Source organism: Polypterus senegalus, chromosome 8, assembly GCF_016835505.1.
Source record: "Polypterus senegalus isolate Bchr_013 chromosome 8, ASM1683550v1, whole genome shotgun sequence".
Taxonomy (NCBI): domain Eukaryota; kingdom Metazoa; phylum Chordata; class Cladistia; order Polypteriformes; family Polypteridae; genus Polypterus; species Polypterus senegalus.
The window spans coordinates 155815301-155834787 of NC_053161.1; the positions used below are offsets into that span (position 1 = coordinate 155815301).

Sequence of the window (19487 nt, forward strand, 5' to 3'; positions counted from 1 at the left end):
GACAGTACTGCTACAATAATTTCATCAAAGGTTGCGCACAATCACGCACCGTATACCCCTGTTTAATAACATGCTTTAACTCCTATCATCATGAAAAAGATATCACTTATACATCTCCGTATTTTAATTATTCAGAGCTATAATATCATGAATGTAATGGATTCTGTGTCCTGTCGGAGAAATAGAAAGCAGAAGCACGTAGTGATTCACACACATAGAGCAAAAGATCAAATATAAAACAAAGCATTTAACGTGCTACTTTAATTACGATTTGATTTGAGAAATTGGTTAATTAAACGATTTTAAGATGAAGTTTATGATGTTCTACTTTAATGACAAAATAAACTACGGAATTAAAGTGGAAATTTCGAGATTGAAGTTGACATTTCGTGCTTTTTTCCTACTGTGTGCCTTTTTTCTCTGTACCCTAATAAGCTTTCATATGACACTCAAGACGGTGGGCTACAACTCGCCTTTTCATGGCGACTTTGATATGTGACTTCTTTTTTATTTTGGACACTGTGCAACTGTCAGGGGATCAGCTTCCTTTTGTTGTTTATACCACTGTTTAAACCGAGAAATAGAATGTTTTTCCTTGCCTCCACTTGGTATTCGCTGAAATTCTTCTATTTTCCCCTGTGTTTTTACAATTGTCTTTTCACAGAACGCTGAGCTTAAAGGGCTATTTATATTGATTTGCATATTCAAAGAGGCGTAATTCTGGAAGGAGTTGGGAAGTGGCAGCAGGCGCGTGCACCTGCATTACTTTTCACGCTGACCGGGATTTATGGAACGGAAGAATGTGGAAGTTGGCGTTTGCATAGATTTATGCTCTGGATTTTTTTGTGCGTACGCACATTTCCGCTTTTGTCCATATACCATGTTTTACTGTGAATTCTATGCATGGCGTTCTGTATAAGGCCCCTCAGCTGCTGAAAAACATTTCTTACGTCATTATGAGGCTAGGAGAAGACGCGTCTACACTGTCTGAGATCTGGCTAGTAGTAGGAAAACAATGTTAACCAATGTCAGGAGAAAAAGTGAACTAGGCACTAGATACATTTTATCCCAGGCACCCAAATGATACATAATTTTCTAATTTATAGATTGTTGTTTAGGAATACTTAATTCTTAGTTTATTTATTTAAGTTTTAACATTTATTAAATTTATGGATATTTAGCATCATTTTTTTCCTAACTAACCCATCCAGTGCCCAGTCCCTTAATTGGTTTTAATTATCTTAATGAAACTTTTTAATGATGGAGGATTTTATTTTTAAATAATTAATGTTATTTAAATAGGGAAATACAGTAAAAATACTATGATAAATTTTTATAGGATTTATAAATTACTAGATTAAATATTTAATGTAACTTTTTTCAGTAACAGGAATTTTTTTTGTTTAGAAAAAAGTTGAAATAAAGATTTTATTTTTTAATTGACTTAAATTAACAAAGAATTTTGAACTTCCTTTTTTTAAAAAAATATAATACCTTTTATTCAAAAGTTAATAATAAATACATGATTGACAACTTGGGACTTCATTTGATTGTCCTAGTATAAATTAGTTAAGGATCGCTGACTTAATTTTCTACATCTGGTGACCTACTTTTTACACCTGCACCCTAATTACAAACCTTTGGGCCTATAAATGAGAGGTTCTCCACACAACTATGTTCCCCTGAAGAGGGTGAATAAGTGAAATGTTAGGACAGAGTGTTTTGGTTAATATGGGTTGGCTAAAAACAATTTTTCTGCCAACCAAAAATGAATACTTATTAAAATGTTTTCAATTTTCTAAAATGAATTTACAAGGGCCCATGTAAGCATATTTTCTTTTTACATCAGGCATATTTTTATATGCATAATTTCAGCTTTTTGTTTTATTACGTTTATTTTTAGAAACTTTTATTGGGGGTTCTTTACATTTCCTTTTTTTGGTGTTTTTTTTTTCCTTTTGTTGATGAATTATCACTAACCTTTTAAGTTTTTGGAAATTTTTTATTAGCATTCTAGCACTTAAAAAAACTTTAGCACTTTCTACTGTTTGAAATAAAACCAAAATATACTTTGAAACACAACTGTTTCCCTTAGCCGATTAATGGAGTATTAGTTGAGACATGAAAGAAACCACTTTTAGTTAAGCAAAAGAATTGTTTTTTAACTTTTTTCTAGATTCATTAAATAGATTTTTTTTTTTTTTTGAGTTGAATATTTCTGTTGACAGTATAATTTATTAGGCAAAGTTTTTTATATATAGAATTTTAACTATTTAATATTCTGTTTTAAGGTTCCAACTAATTTTTCTGTTTTAAATTCACTTGATGAGAATGGAATTTGACTTTACTCACAAGGCCTTTCTACTCAACAACAACAGCAGCCTTTGCATAATACTAGATTGGGCAAAGAATTTCAAATTATTACAAGCTATGCATCATTTGGAAATTTATAAAGCTCTCAAATTAAATCGGATTTCTTACAATATGTTTAAACATTCTTTGAAATGAATTAACATTATTAAACCAACTTCTCTAAATGAAACAGTCTCTCATAAAATTAAATCAACACTCAAAATTGTCATCACAGTAATTTACAAATCTTGTATGACACTACTTAATTTATAATCTTGTACATAACGTATTGACCATAGAATCAAATCAAATTGAAAGGACAAATCTGCAAAAGTCAGATCCTGGACAAACTTCTCACAATACTCAATTTCAATGTTTAATTCTTTATTTACAGGTTCAGTTCAGGAACTTTAAATATACCTTGGCTTTCTAAAAATCTGGACCGCAAAACCACTAACTCAACAACTACACCAAAAACATTTGAATGGCAACAGGTTAAAATGTCAAAAAGAGAAATTTTAAATTCCATGCAGGATATACTCAAAATAACGAATTGCTTTCTTCAGATAAATTCTTTCTCTTCATTTTCTAATATTTCTAAATCTTCCCAAAATAAAGTTCCTCCAATTGCTTCTTATTGGCATTGTCCTTTTCCAATTTTAAAACATTTACCAGATATTTTAGAGTCGACAATAAATAAAACCCATATTAACATTTCTCAATCTGAACATTCATTCCCTTCTTTTACTTTAATATCCAGTATTTGACTCAAATAAAAATCTCCTAGTTCATCATCTTTGTCGTCGTCTTTAGATATCTCTTCTAAACATATCTTTTGCTTTAATCTTTTCCCAACAAAATACAAATGTACTTTCTTCTAAAATGTCTTCACATTATTTACCACCTTCTCTTAAACCACTTTGGATTCTATTTCCTTACAACAAATTGACACTCTTAATTCTTCTCACCCCATAACTAAAAATATGGATTGTAAATTACTTTTTTGACTTTTCTATCTAATACTTTTCTCGCAGATTACTTCTAGATTCATCACTCGACTCTCGTATACCTTCTTCAAATGTTTCTTCTCTACAACTTCTTTTTAATTCTTCTAAAGATCAAATTAAAAACTAATTCCTGCACCATATCAAATAACTCTTTAATGTCTTCTAATCTTATCCCTAAAAAAATTTAATTTTCTTCTTTACGTATTTCCAAAATTTCTAATGCCAAAAGTCCTGCTTTGACTTCATCTCCGATAACCCCATTTCAAAATGTTTCTTCTTTATCTTCAGTTAATTCTCCCCATCACCTCACACATCCAATTTAATTGTCTTAGCAGTGCAATCCTTTTTCTACACAGGATGATTTTTGGGGTGTGGGCCATAAGGCCTGCGGTCTCAAGCAACTTGGGTTCCTCTAATACTACAATAAATTAACATTCTCCCACTTCACTAATAGGCTTTTTTAATTTAAGTAACACTACAGATTTTCTTTAAAAATGTAATCATTTTCAAATTTCTTTACCTATGGGGAAGAGATAATGATGGACCAATCTTCAGAAAACACAGTGTGAGATTCTCTGCCCACACAACCAAATGCAACTACTATGGAAATTGTTGAATGGCGTATCATTTACAAAAGAACTGATTTTAAAAAAATAAATAAATTGAATGGTCATTAAACCCTCATTAGCCAAATATTACCATAGGTGACACTACTTTGGCCAGAATTCCTCAGTTTTTTTCAACTTTGCTATTGAAATTAACAGTTTCTAAAGGACTAAGATTATTAATGTAACAAAATTCAAAATGTTTTATCCTTCAGTTGGCCTCAGGAATTTTGGAGGGGGAACTTCATTAAAAAAATCTAAAATATAAAGTTAAATTTTCTGTTTCATAATATACACAATTAAAGGACTTTGTTACTGCAATAAATTTTCCATGCTACCAAATTAATTTCGTTCCCTCTTTTCAGACCTTATAGAATTAACTCCCAGTGATAGTGTTCATTGGTCATCTGAATCTGCTTTCAGAATGTTAGACTATTGGCTGGAGCTGTTAAACCTTTGATGGGTTGTGGAAAATCTGTTTTGTCTCCGAGGTAAATCTTAAACCATCTATCCCACTTTTTCAGTCTTCTTATATTTTGTCTTTTACAGAAGGGCCTCACATTCATTCCCACCCCATCCAATATGATCATGGAGGAACTTGGATGGGACATTCACAATTACCATAGGAAAATCAAACGTTTTGATTTTTATGAACATACAAGATAATTCAACATTTAGTTAGGTTTACACTGTCTATTTGAGAAATTTCCAGAGCCTGATTAAGCAAGTTTGGAACTACTAGAACTCGGTTTATCTTGCAATGATTTCAAATTCAGTAGTAGCATTTTTCTATAAATTCATCGTCCAGATATGGGTAAACAATTTGGTCCATCATATGCAAATATTTACATGGGTGGAGGGGCTTTTCAAAAATTTCCATTTATTATTCTCAAGTATTTAGATGAAATATATCAACTTGTACTTGTTACAAATACTATATCTATCATCCAACCATCACACTTAAGGCTACAATAAATGACCAGAAATCTGTTAAATATGTTTTTGACCATGTAAGCCTAATTGAATGTTAATATTACTATGGGAAGATTCCACATTCAATGTGAACAAGAAGAAGGAAGAGGTTTTAGGTGATTTGATAATGTCCAGAAAATGACATGTGTCCTTAGAAAAGTTGTTTGGTTCATCAGTCCCATCTCACAAAAACACATCTATGTATTCAGAAATCCTATAGGATTTTAAAGAGCTTTCTGAAACTGTTGCTCTGCTAGAAGGTATTTTAAAAACACAAGGTCCATGATTCTAGACGTTTATGGATTTTAGGGAAGTAAATAGAATTTATGTAATAATGGAATTGTGGATCCATACAGTTTTTTATTTATTTATTTTTTTGTAGTCGGTGTATCCATCCTCAAAGACTGGATACTAAATTTGAAATTTCTCCTTTGGTTTTTGTTTGAAAAGAGGGAGAGAATGGTATGAAGTTGATACTTGGATCTCAGCGGTTTATTGGATATGTGGCTCCAATGCCTTAAAACCGAGAAGCCAGATTGTCTGATTCAATAGACTACGTGTTAAAAAGAACTTGAAGTCAATTCTCAGACAGAAAAAAGAGATTTGAAAATAACCGTATTTATTTTTTCCCAGATTTCTCCCCTTAAGCAGCTGCCAAACAAGCTGCGTTTTACAGTACAAAACAGTGCTTATGTAAAGCTGAAATTGAATAGAGCCTTTTTTCAGTCAGTCAACCCAGGTCTCCTTACTGCGAGGCAACAGTGCTGCCACTACACCACTGTGCTGCCTGATAGATAGTCTTTTTGTTTTTAGCTAATTTGAATTGAAGTGATTGCTAATTCTACATTTAGTTCTCCTGAAGAAGGACAAAAAAGGACTAAAGGCTGATACTAATATTATCCAAAATATGAACATCTGATAATGCTAAGAAGATTCTTCTTGTAACGTGATCTATTTTTAATGTAATATTTGCCATAACTATTTTCTTTTTTGTCCATTTTTTCTTTTAATATATTGGAATTTATTCTAATAAATGCATATACATTTTGATAACTATGTATTTTATAATTTCCTACGAAGACTGACAAATGTTGTACTTTTGGATTTACTACTGTTATTGTATTACTGTATTATAAGAGACCTCAATTTTAATCCTTTCTACATCACTGCTGGGGTTTTTTTTTGGTTTAGATGTGCTCTGCCTCTAGGCATGTCAGAGGACTGGAACTTTGTAAAGTGTGGTCAGGCCTCATATGGGGAGGAAAATTAGGGGAGGGGTAGAAAGAGAGGACATTACTTTTTTTTTAACCCCAACAAATAGCGAAATTTGTGAGCTGTAATAAAGGTCTTAATTATGATCTAAAGTGAAAATATTTTCTCATCTGACAGGTTTAAATGCCAAGGTATTCTTTTTTATAGGAGGCTTAATTAAAACCGTAATGACCAGTCGTGGTTGCAAAGAGATTGGATTGGCTAAATTTCTTACTCCAGTTATGAGGGGGAGGGGTGGAGTTCTTTGATTTTTCTCCTTTGTCCTTTTTCCTGATTGCCTGTGCCGCGCCCGGTGCTGCGGGGGCGAGGGGGGACTTCAGTTTCTGCTTCCTTTTGGCTGGCAGATAGGGTTTCGGTCCTCCTGTGTGTGCAGACTGTTTGAGGCAACAGCGGCGTAAGACTTCTGTATTTGAGGGCAGTCTTTGTACACGTGGCTGGTGTGTCCGTCTGTCTGTTGCAGGTCTTTTTCCTGACAGTCACACGGCAGTTCTTGCAAGCGGCCTCCTTGCAGTCCTTCAGCACGTGGCCCAACACTCCGCATCTCCTGCAGGATTGGCGCCGAGTTTCCCAAGGAGAACCTCTGCGGTAGGTGCTGGATGACGTTTGGAGAGACGTTGTCCTTCCATAACCTGACAATGACTGATCACTTACCCGTCCAGAAGCCGTTCCCATCCTGGATCTGGGTGGGTTCCCTCACCACGATCCAGAAGCACTTCAGGAACGAGGAGATGTCCTTGCCAGGCATATGGGGATTTCTCATGGCAATCGTCACTCTCCTTTCCTGTCTCTGTATGGGGCAATTCCCTACAAAGCGAGCAAAGGGGTAGTCTGGCACTGCATTCTGGACCATTTCCCAGTAGCGTTTGCAGATTGCAATGGAAGCAAACCTGACATAGAAGAGGCCCAGAGTGAATGACTGTATGCTCAGGGTATCTGCTCTGGAGAATCCCTACTCTATGACCATTTTCTTCCCAAAGGTCTCCGCACTCATTGCAGGGATCCTTCCCTCCACTTCTTTAAGCCTTAGCACCACCGTCTGCTTCCTCCAGGGTTCCAGAGCCGGGGGACCCTCCTGGATCTTCCGGGCTGGAGTCGGGTGAGCTGCGGCCTGGGAAGTGGAGGGGCCAGAAGAGGGCTGATCTTCCAGGCTGGGAGTAGCTGCCTTCTCCTTTCCCAGCTTCTCGGAGGTCTTCCTAACCGGGCCAGAAGCAGGAGCAAGAGCTGAAGCAGGGGCATTAGCAGAAACTGGAGCCAGGGTTGTTGAATCCTTATCTTTCAAGATGGAGGTCCTCTTCAGATGAGAGATGAATCTTTCTGGAAGATGTCAGCTCTCCTTGGTGGGTGGAGCTATGCAAATGATCCTCTTCAAACTTCTTTCTTCTTCTTGATTTCTTTTCTGTTTTCTTGGTTTCAAATTCTTTCAACTTTGCAAGAAGTGGTGTACTCAGCTGACCTACTTTCACTCAGAATCAAGAATTAGATAGCTGTAAACAACTCTTGTTTTTCCTTACTGACTTTGAGAGCAGAGCTGTCAAAAGGAATAATATCGCAAACACGATCCAAATGGTAGATCAGCATCTCTCCGCTCTGATAAGAACAGATTATTATTATTTTTTTTTTTTTATAAATATACTTTATTCACATATGTTTGGGTGATTTTTATATATATATATCTTCCACTATCCCTTACCTACTACACCTTATTTACATATACATTGGTGATATACATGAAAAAAAACACAATTCTTTGTAATCTTAAAAGCCATAATAACATTTGGTCATTCACTACATTCTATACAGCGTTCCACATTCTATTACTATTTACAAGTAATTGCAGTCTCGACTTGGTTCCCGTCCCTGAAAGCTTGTCCTCAAAGAGGGGGTTTTGCCGAAGGCTGCAGTAAAACGATAGTTACAATAATAAACCTCTTGGAGAGAGAGAGAGGTGGTCTCGCATATCCTCAGTTCTTCAAGGAGTCCAGGATAGAGTAGTCTCTGAGGAGGCTGCAGATATATCTGCAGCATTCCTGGATTGTCATCCTTTCCCTCCTGAGGACGAGGCGGTTCCTGGTGACCCATAGAGCATCCTTCACGCAGCACATGAGACGCCATGCCTCCTTGGTGGCTTCCAGAGAGTGGGTACCCAGAAAAAGTCCACAGAGCACCGAATGGTGCGAAAGATTGTCTCTGGGTACCGACTCTTCCAATTTCTCTTCTAGGGCGTCAAAGAGTGACTGTGCCACTGGGCATTCCCAGAAGAGGTGCAGTGCGTCGTCTTCCCGCTGGATGCACCACGGGCAGTGTCTGTATCTGCACAGATTTCTGGCATGCATGAACAAACTGAGAGGCAGTCCTCCCCTGTACGGCCATTCACGCCAGGTCCCTGTGCCTGTTTGTCAGTTCTTTGGAGGCTATGTTCTCCCAGACCACCGTGGCTATTGCTGATGGTAGGGTTCCGTCGTGTCTTTGGCTTTGATGAGCTTGTAGATGGTTTTCGGTTTTCACAGGTCCGGTTTGACTCCCTGAAGTCCGTGTTCCTTTACGAAGCAGACGATATCCGTGTAGAGCAATGGAGTGTCCAAGTTGTAAGGGTAGGAGCTGTACCACTTGTCCAAGCCGAGCCTTTTCCAGACGGGCAGGAGGAAGAAGCGGGACATGGAGTTCCCGGACGATCCGATACTGTACTCCGTCAGTGTCCTGCGGATGCAGTTGCAGGCAAAGAAAGCCCTGAGCAGGGTGGGGATGTCTTTCCCACCCTTTTGGGGTTCCTTGTACATGACTGCCCGCTTGACTCTGTCCATCGTGGAGCCCAAAATGAAGTGGAAGACTGCCCTGGTGATGGCTCTGCAGACAGTGACGAGGGGTGGCCACACCTGGGCTGGGTACTGCAAGACTGGGAGGATCTCGTTCCGCAGCACCAGCGCTTTGCCTTCCAAGGTTGAGTTCTCTGAGGCTCCACAGCCCCATCTTCTGCCTGACTTTGGCCAGTCTCTCGTCCCACGTCTTCAGGGCCGCTCCCTCTCCGCCGAGCCACCTGCCCAGGATCTTGATAGAGTCCCGTCTAATGGTGAAGGGGAGAGGGGCGGAGGGCATCGGGTGCCATTCCCCGAGGAGCATCGCCTCTGACTTCCCGCAGTTGACCTTTGTCACCGAAACTCGTCCGAAGTCTTCGCAGATCTCCGCTAGCGCTGTCATCGATCTCTGGTCTGCGCAGATTACGGTGACGTCATACATGTAGAGGGAGCATCTGATCTCTCGCCTGTCTGGTCCTGGTGCGGTGATCCCTTTGATCTCCGGTCTTCCTCTGATCCGTTCCGCCATGAGCTCTATACAACAGACAAAGAAGGGAGAGAGGGCAGCCTTGTCTGACCCCGGACAGAACCGGGAACGGGTCAGTTTTCCAGCTGTTCACTAGGACCGTGCTGGAGATGTCTCGGTACATCAGGCTGATGTACGAATAGAACGTTTCGCCCATTCTGAGACCTCGCAGAGCCCTGATCATGAACTCGTGGTACACCCGGTCGAAGGCTTTCTCTTGATCTAGGCTGACCAAGGCCGCGGTGATGCGGCGTTCCTTCACGTTGTGCACAGAGTCCCTGATCATGGCCAAGCTGTCGGCGATCCTGTGTCCGGGGATGACGCAGGTCTGGTCTGGGTGGACGACCTGTCCAATCACCTTTTTTAGCCGGTTGGCTATCACCTTGGCCAGGATCTTGTAGTCCACGTTCAGGAGGGTGATGGGCTACCAATTCCTCAGCTCGCATCTCTCTCCCTTCTGTTTGTACAAGATCGTGATCATTGCTTCTCTCAATGACAGAGGCATCCTGCCCTCCGTCACCATCTCCCGGTAGAGCTCCAGCAGGGCTGAGCCGATGAGGTCCCACAGCGCGACGGCTCCCCCAGCGTCAAGGGTGCGTTCAGAGCAGACTCACCTGCGGGATTCAAGGTTTTGTTAATAATTGTTAGGAACCGGTCGGTTGCGTCTGCTTCAGTCGTTTTTGGGGAGTTGAGGCTGCTGTAGTAGTCCTGGATCACTCCCATTACTGCCTCCTTGCCCGTTTTGATGACCCCTTCCTCGTCTCGCAGTTCTCTCAGGGGAGTGTGGCCAGAGTGGAGTTTCCTAAAGAAAAAGGAGTTACACTTCTCACCCTTTTCCAGGTTCTCCACTTTGGATCAAAAGACAATGCGTTTGGATTCCTCCTCGAAGTGCCTCTTCAGGCTCTCCTTGGTCTCCTCCAAATAGCGTCTCACGTCCCAGCCACACTGGTGAAGCTCTTGCAGGGACCACAGCGCCGTCTTCCTTTGGCCTAAAAAACTGTGGAGTTTAACTTTGATAAATTCCCACCAATCGCTTACCTTCTGGAAGTGGTGTTTCTCTTCCTTCCAAGTGACGTAAGCGGTCCTTAGCTCCTGCATGACATCTTCACTTTCTAGGAGGCTACAATTCAGTTTCCACGACCCCGGGCCATGCGGAAAGTTTTGGCCGAGGGATCCCTGGAAGTGAACCACCCTCTGGTCTGAGAAGAAGCATGGGACCAATGTGTACTTCTCGGCTCTCGCTGCTTTGGAGACGAAGTCGATCCGGGAGTGGGTCGGTCCGGCTCCAGGTGTAGTTGGCCGAGCCCGTCCCGGTAGTCCCCGCCGCATCCGACAGGGAGGCTTCCGTCACCATCTCCCAGAGCAGCCTGGATGTGGTGTCCAGTCTGGCGAAATGTGCCGGAGCTGCGCCCGTCCTCCTCCAGGGGGCAGTTGAAGTCTCCGGCCATCACCACCGCCCTGGCAGTGGCGAGTTGGGGCCGCAGGGTCTGGAAAAGCTCCAACCGCTCATTCTTCCCAGGGGGTTCGTACACGCAGATGAGCCGGACAGGCGCCCACGAGCCGTCGACAATCGGCAGCCGGCCGCAGATGAGCTCCCGGATGGAATCCAGCATGAAACGATTCCCCCTGACAAGAACGGCAATCCCCGCGGCCTTGTTCTCGCCACCCCCTGACCAGTAGGAAGGGCCGTGAGACCACTGTTTGCCCAGGTGGAGGTAGTTTCTGGAGGGTGGGAGGGCACACTCCTGCAGCATGTACACATCACAGTTCTGAGCGGCCAGGAAGGTCATTACAATCTGTCTCCTCAGTTTGTCCTTGATGCTCCTCACGTTGATGGAAAATGAGGGAGTAGCTATCTGTAGGGAGTAAAGTGGAGAGGTTAGTGTGGGCCAGGCGCCCCTAGTCGTCACCTCGGTCAGGCGGGACTACAGGTTTGCTGGCCTCGGGGTCCTCTATCTGAAGCAGCCGGTTGATCTGTGCCAGATTATCCATGTCATTGTGGACAGGCTTGAAATTTTAGAGCTGCTTCGAGAAACAGCTCCTCTTCCATCTGGGTTTCCTCGTCTTCTGGCTGTGAGCGCTCAGAGGGGGGCTCCGCTGTCGTCTTCCTTCTCTAGGCTGTGTGGACTTCTCCTCTTGTTTGATTCCCTGTAGGAATGATGAGGGGGAAAATTCTCCAGGTGGGGTGGGGGATGAGGGGTGAAGTTTTTTGTCTTTCCTCCTTTGTCCTTTTTCTTGATTACCTGTGCTGTGCCGCGCCCGCTGCTGCGGGGGGGGGGACTTCAGTTTCTGCTTCCTATTGGCAGGCAGATTTGGTTTCGGTCCTCCTGTGTGCAGACTGTTTGAGGCGACAGCGGCATAGGAATTCTGTCTCCAAGGGCAGCCTTTGTACATGTGGCTGGTCTGTCAGCAGAGGTTGCAGGTCTTTTTCCACAGTCTTTCGTCTGTGGCCAGTCACACGGCATTTCTTGCAAGCGGCCTCCTTGCAGTCCTTCAGCACATGGCCCAACGCTCCGCATCTCCTGCAGGATTTTGGCTGGTCAGGGTAGTGCAGGATTGCCGCCGAGTTTCCCAAGGAGAAGCTCTGCAGTGGGTGCTGGAGGCCATTTGGAGAGGTGTTGTCCTTCCATAACCTGACAATGACTGACCACTTACCCGTCCAGAAGCCTTTCCCATCCTGGATCTGGGTAGTTTCCCTCACCACAGTGCAGAACCGCTTCAGGAATGTGGAGATGTCCTTGCCAGGTGTATGGGGATTTCTCATGGCAATCGTCACTCTCCTTTCCTCTCTCTGCATGGGGCAATTCCCCACAAAGCGAGCAAAAGGGGGAGTCCGGCACTGCATTCTGGACCATTTCCCAGTAGCGTTTGCAGATTGCAATTGAGGCAAACGTGACGTAGAAGAGGCCCAGAGCGAATGACTGTATGCTCAGGATATCCGCTTTGGAGAATCCCTGCTTCATGATCATTTTTCTTCTCAAAGGTCTCTGCACTCATTGCAGGGATCCTTCCCTCCACCTCCTTAAGCCTCAGCACCACCATCTGCTTCATCCAGGGTTCCAGAGCCGGGGGGCCCTCTTGGAACTTTCGGGCTCGAGTCAGGTGAGCTGCGGCCTGGGAAGTAGAGGGGCCAGAAAAGTGGTGGTCTTCCAGGCTGGGAGTAGCTGCCTTCTCCTTTCCCAGCTTCTTGGTGGTCTTCCTAACCGGGGCTGAAGTAGGGGCATCAACAGAAACTGGAGTCAGGGTTGTAGAATCTATTCTTGGTCTTATCTTCCAGAAAGATTAATCTCCCATCTGCAGAGGACCTTCATCTTGAAAATATATCTGCTCCCTTCTCAAACTTCTTTTTCTTTTCTCTTTTCTTGGTTTCAAATTCTTTCAACTTTGTAAAAAGTGGTGGACTAAGCCAACCTACTTTTCACTCAGAATCAAGAATTCGATAACCGTAAAAACAGCTCTTGTTTTTCCTTACTGACTTTGAGAGCAGAGCTTCAATCGCTGTCAGAAGAAATATCGCAAACACGATCCAAATGGTAGATCCAGCGACTCTCCGCTCTGATAAGAACAGATTTTTTTTTTAAATTAAGAAACAAACTGTAGACACATACAGTAGTTCCAGACAAACATTTTACATGTACACAAAAAAATACAAGTATCATTTCAAAAACTCCCGAAACCTCAAAACCAGCTGTACATCAAAAAAAATGTTTTAGCTTCCACATTAACCCAAACAAGTTTCCCGCTCTCCCAAATAGAAAAACCCCTTCCAACGCTCTTTAGCAGCTGCAAAACCCCACTGCTGAATATTCCATTTAACTTTGAGACCAATCTGACATTCAACTCTCTTCACCACTGTCTGAGGTTGAGATATCTTATTATTGTGAATCAAGTTCCACCTTGCTTGCCAAATTTCAAACTTCACGGAACTAAGAATAATAATCAAAAGTAGTCTAAACGCTTTAGAAAAATGACTTAAACCTGTAAAAGAAAAAATAATATAAGTCAAAAGCACTTGAATCCCACTCCTAGATAGAAAACCTTCTGTCTCTTGCCATACTCGGGGAGGGGGTGGGGGGGGGACCAACTGACAGTCCCAGAAAGCATGCTTAACAGTCTCCTCATCATTACACAAACGGGGGCACAGTTTGTCTGTAGAGGCCCTGCCTTACTGAGAGTCTTCCCCATAGCATCAACCAGTTCAAATCCTTGTGCTGATTTTCAAGTTGAGAGGGTTGCACTAATTTCCACCCCATTGCAGGGACCACCACTACTGACGAACACTGGGATTCGCACTGTTCCCGTACTGATTGGTACAGAGCCTTCTGTGCTGTTACCTTAAGTTTTTTTCTCTAAAAAAAGGGTAGTGCTTTCCCATAACTTCCAACTAATTATAATGCCATGGTCTATCTTCAGGGTGGGGGACAGCATTGGATCGCAATGAGATCTTCAGAAGGTCCTCACACCATAAACGAACAAAAAAATTAGTTTTACATTGTCCTGGATCATCAGCGTACGACACACATTGGCATAGTATATGCAATCTAATTTCAGCTGAAAGTCAATGACACTCCTACCACCAGTTTCCACTGACTTCTCCATATCCACTCTCCTGATCGATTTCATATTTCCCTCCCCACATGAAGCAAAAAATGATCTTTTTTAATCGTCTACCAAGAACCCGAGGAAGTGGGTAAACCATCCCTAAATAAGTACAAAGTGGCAAAACATCAGCTTTGAGTACTAAACTTTCCTATGAAAGAAAGATGACGCGACTTCCAAAGACCAAGGTGTTTAATTATAGCAAGTCGTTCCTCCCAATTTTTTTGCGCACTTTGTTCTCTGTAAAATTTAATACCCAAGATTAAGTCCATCCGACTGAACTGTAAGTCCATGCAAAGAATCCATTCTTCCATCCATTTCCCAAGCCATATCATTAAAGACTTTTGTTTATTAATCTTAGAGCCTGTTGCTTTCCCAAAATTGTCAAATTTTAAAACAATTGTGGATATCATCCTCCTCTGTGCCAACCAATGTAAAATCATCTGCGTATTGTATAAGTGTAATTTTATCACCTCCCCCACCCGGGAGCAGTAAGCCTTTGATGGCAGTATCCTTCCATACCTGTGCAGCTAGCACCTCCACATAAAGCAGTGGAGACAGGGGGCAACCCTGACGTACACCAGAGCATTGTGAAACCAAAGCACTCATGTGGCCATTGATACTGAATACACTGCCAACATCAGCATACAAAGTTCGTAGCCAGCGCAAAATACGACCCTTAAAACCCATTTTGTAAAGAACTCTAAAGAGGAACTGGTGATTTACCTTGTCAAAAGCCACTTGGGCAAACAGTGCACTTTATAGAATTCCTTTGGTAATTCATCCACGCCAGGCACTTTACCATCAGCCATTGTATCCAATGCCGTAGTCAACTCCTGTAAGGTTAGTACAGCATTTAGTTGAATTGATTCTGTATCGGTAACATGAGCAGCGACCGCTTGTAGAAAGTGTTCATCTATATCCTCATCCACCAACTTCCCTTCAAATAATTGCTGATAAAGGTGGGCTACTTGTAACATGTCCTTGATGTCAGTGACCTCGGTTCCTTGTGAATTTAAGTTTGGGGATCACCCTTCTTTTGTCGTCTGTGTTTGACCGAACGAAAGAAAACCGAAGACATAATTTCATCATTCTCCTTAAAGGTCATTCTGGCTTTCACAAAATATCGTTTTGCTTTGGCCATCATTTCCCGGGAAAGTTTTTCCTTGAGGCTGCTAATCACCTGCTCATCGTAATCTTGACCATTATTGAAAAGAAAGTATTCATGTGCAAGCCTCTTTTGTATCCAACTCGCTACTCTGTTCTTTCAAAGCTTTCTGCCTCCCATAATAGACTGAAAACAACTGGATTTTATATTTCAAATGTTCCCAACACTCCAGAAAAGTGGAAAACCTACCTCTATGAGTAAGTTGCTGTTGTATGAAGTGTTCCATAGAGGTCATGAAATCCACATCAAGCAAAAAGGACACATTCAGCTTCCAGTGACTCCTCCCCCACTGCACTCCCATTACCTGCATCTTACAAATGAGCATAGAGTGGTCATAAAACCAAACAGGCAAAACTTTGCTACTCTCTATCCGAACAGAACAGGAGACAAAGAATTAATCCAGTTGATGCCATATCCCTCTTGTGTTGCTCCATGTGTGCCCCCTTGCCGAAGGGGAACACCACCGAAAACCATCTTTTAACAAATAATTTCCCACCAGAATCTCAAGCTTTCAACCAGTATAATCTGATCCATCACATTTACCTTTATCAACATTAAAATCACCCCCCATTATGACCAATCTGTCCGTAACTAAACATGGTTCCAAAGCCTCCACAACAACTGCGCGCTCCTGCTTGTGAGGTGATGCATACACATTGATAAGATGATAAAAGGTCCCATCTTTAACCACATCCACCATCAGCACTCTCCCCAGCACCACTATAGTTGGAGGGCCAATCGTCCATTCGTGCCCCCTGAACAAAATACCCACCCCACTGGAGAAAACTCCACCTACTGCCCATAGAGATGGCCCCCACTGCCAATCCCTAGAAAAGCTGTGCACATCAATTGCAGATTTTAGGTGAACCTCTTGCAAAAAATATATTTGAAAAGGAAAAGTGCTTAGCCATAGAAAAACCCCTTCCCTCTTTTGTTTCCCCCGCAAACCTCTAGGATTGACAGTCACAAGTCAAAAAATGTGTCATTTGTCATGACAAGTCAGCGTAGACCGCCCCCATCTGAAAACATCCATGGAGACTTTGTCTAAAAAGTGCTGGGCATTTGGTTCATTAAAATGAAGTCCTACCAGCGTGTCTCCGTAGCCATCACTCAACGCAGGCGACTGGTTAAATAGCGGTTCCGAGAGGGCTGGCATCGGAGTCTCCGGCACCTCAGTAATAGTAGTGACCACAATCTCCTCCTGGTATGTCTCTAAATCTTTTGCCTGATCCATCTCTTCCAAACCTTGCAAAGGAGCAAAGCGATTAGTTGTAAATTGTCGTTTCTCGCTCGGTTCCTGTGCAGGCTCCGAAACTTCTCTGGGACGTGCCTTTTTCTTCCGTTTGGTCAGTGAGGCACTCTCCTACAATTCATTCGTTGAATTCGTCCTTGTCAGAACTGTTTCTGTATTCTTAGCAACACTGTCTGTGTCACTGTCGAGGAGATCATCTATTTTGCTTTCAAACTCGGCAAAATTCTTTGCAGTCTGCGACATTTGCAAAAAGTCCACAGCCTCCAGCTGTCTCTGCTTCTCATTCTCTTTCTCATGAACAGGTTCATTAGCGGGCTGTTCTGTAGGTAATCCACAGGGTAACTCAGCAGTGTCCTCGAACTCTTTCTCTGCCACATCGTTCCCTGTGCTGGGGTGATCCACTTCCTCTGCAAAGACAACAGCAGCTTCATCTTCTTGGGGCTTTTGCTTGTCTGGACAAGCGTGATACAAATGGTTCGTCTGTCCACAAATGTGACAGCATCTTGGAGTTGGGCAGTCCCTAGCTTTGTGCCCAGTCTTGTTGCAATTCCGGCAGATTATTACCGAACAATATCTGGCGACATGTCCATCTCTTCCACATTTGCCACATCTCGTGGGCATACCACCATAGAAAAGGTAGCCCTTATTCGGTCCTAGGGAAAAGGAGGATGGTGGGCAAGTCAGGCCATCCACAGAAGAGGAGTCTTTTTTTTTTTTTTTTTTTTTTTTTCAGCTGAACTTTGAATTGCCTGTGTCCATTCCAAACCCCTTCATCATGCGTCACTCGCCAAAGAAAAACAAACGCAGTAGCATATCTCCTTAAGAAGGCCATGACGGCATTGTCTTCCACCCAAGGATTAAAAATATGCACAGTAATGACTTTCCAGTCCGTTTTCCATAACGGCTGCACTTTAAAAAGAGACAAGGGCGCCATCTGGTGACGTGCCTGAAGCATTTTCCAAGCAAAGTCTAATGAAGCTACCGATTCAATAGTCACGTCGACAAAAGACCCATAATCCCCATCTTGTATGCAAAGCACCATTTGCATGTCCACTGCCAAAACTTGTCGGAGCACTTTATCTTTAAACTCACGACGAGTGAAATAGTCCAAGTCCAGGTGTTTCTCACTCCCAAATACAACAGATCATTGACCATTTCCACCATCTTCAAAACCTCTATTTCAGGTCCCACAGGGTGTGTCTCCTCCAGAATATCAGCACGTCTGGATAGCAAGCAAGAAAGGGTCTCGCGACTCACATGACTAAGACCGCACTTGATCTTAGCCAAAAGGCCAAGAAGCGAATGCCACAAATTGCCCAAGCCAACCAGCCCCACCGTCTTGCCCATGCATCAACTTCATGGGAAGCATCAACTTGGCAGGAGGAAGCAGCTGCCTTAACACATGCACTGAGACAAAAACCCATGTGACATTCCACGTCCTTGTGACAAAAGTTTCCCAACTTGGAGCCAAGGCCTAATACAAAGCCCAAGGATTGCTACAACAGCAAAAAACATTCGGAATTGTGCAGAAATGAGGTAGCCTATATAGATAGGAGTAAGCATGGGGGAGGGGATGGGATCAGTCAGTCAGTCAGTCCCTTTTTGGTGGAATGAGACCAGGCAAGAAAGAGGACGGCTTAAATCCACCATCCCCACCTCCATCCCCGTCCCTAGATGCCCATAAAACAAAGACGTCAGTGAAGAGCGGTGACGAGCTAGATATCCCTCGAGACACCACGTTCACACCTCTTCAGACACCACGTTCACACTTGTTCGAGATGGAAGATGAAAAGGAGAAGGCACGTCGAACCCTGGAAGGCCTAGCACAAAGCCCCAAGGTTGGCACAAAAGCGAAAACATTTGCACTTGGACAGAAACAAGGCTGCGTATACAGAGGGCAGTAGGAGTGGGGAAGGGCCAGGCAGTGAAGAGGATGGCTTAAAACCACCATCACTACCTCCACCTAAATTCCTTCATCCCCGACCCCACAGGCACTCAAAAGAAAGCAGATCTCAATGGAGATGCTGGTGACAGAGCTAGATATCCCTCCAGACACCACATTTGCTCCTCTTAGAGATGGAAAATGAAGAGAAGGCACATCCTGGCCTGGCTGTGTGAACAAGGCCTCAAACACAGGGGGCGCTGCAGCGACATCAGACAGCCTGCAGGACTGCTTCATGGTTTCTGGGAGCTTAATAAGGCTTCCTGCTAGCGGTATAGACTTGGTCGTCCGACACTACTTCACTCACCCCACAACAGCGGCCTTCTAATTCCGAGCCTCGCCTGACATCTGTTGGAATGCTGGAAGTACTACAAGCAACAGTGGCGTACAGGCACACAGTTTTGAAGGAACATCTATTTATTTATTTATTAAATCAATCCTGATGGCTGAAGTTTCTTTCCCTTCCCTCGTAGTAAAGGCTGCTTGTCTTGTTTTATACCAATAAAGGAGAAAGTGCACCGCTCCTGGTAGTACTGCAATACCAGGTGGTTGCGTGGAGTGGACGGAGCAAGCCCCTATTCCATCTCCCTGTTCCAAAAATCAATTTAATATATGGTCCCCAGATATGGGAACGTATCAGATATTAACTTACAAGAACAGATTTTTTTTCTTTTATTTACAGAACAACTGTTTATTCTATATTTCATGCAAATTAAAATATAGTTCTTAAAAGTTGTTCATTTTTCCCTCTGTGTTTTCCCTTTTTCACAAGTGTACTTATAACCCAGGGAGAGAGGTTTAACCGATTGCATGTCACAAAATAACTTGAATATTCACACATCAAAACCTTGATAGAGGGATATTGGAAAGGTTTTCATGCTCTTTCCTTACCTTTGCTCTTCATTTTTCTTTATATTCTTCAGGGCCATCTGAAAAACACTAAACACTGATATACATTTTCTTTTTAACAGTAAGTTTCTTGCATTCCATATTGCTTCTT

General features: G+C 42.8%; 1 non-coding gene across 1 annotated transcript; it reads right to left on the reverse strand.

Moving 5' to 3' along the window:
- Positions 1-18995: 18995 nt before the first annotated feature.
- Positions 18996-19178, reverse strand: LOC120534778. Its single transcript, XR_005634798.1, has one exon. It is a non-coding gene; the product is annotated as a U2 spliceosomal RNA (small nuclear RNA).
- Between the last annotated feature and the right edge of the window lie 309 nt (positions 19179-19487).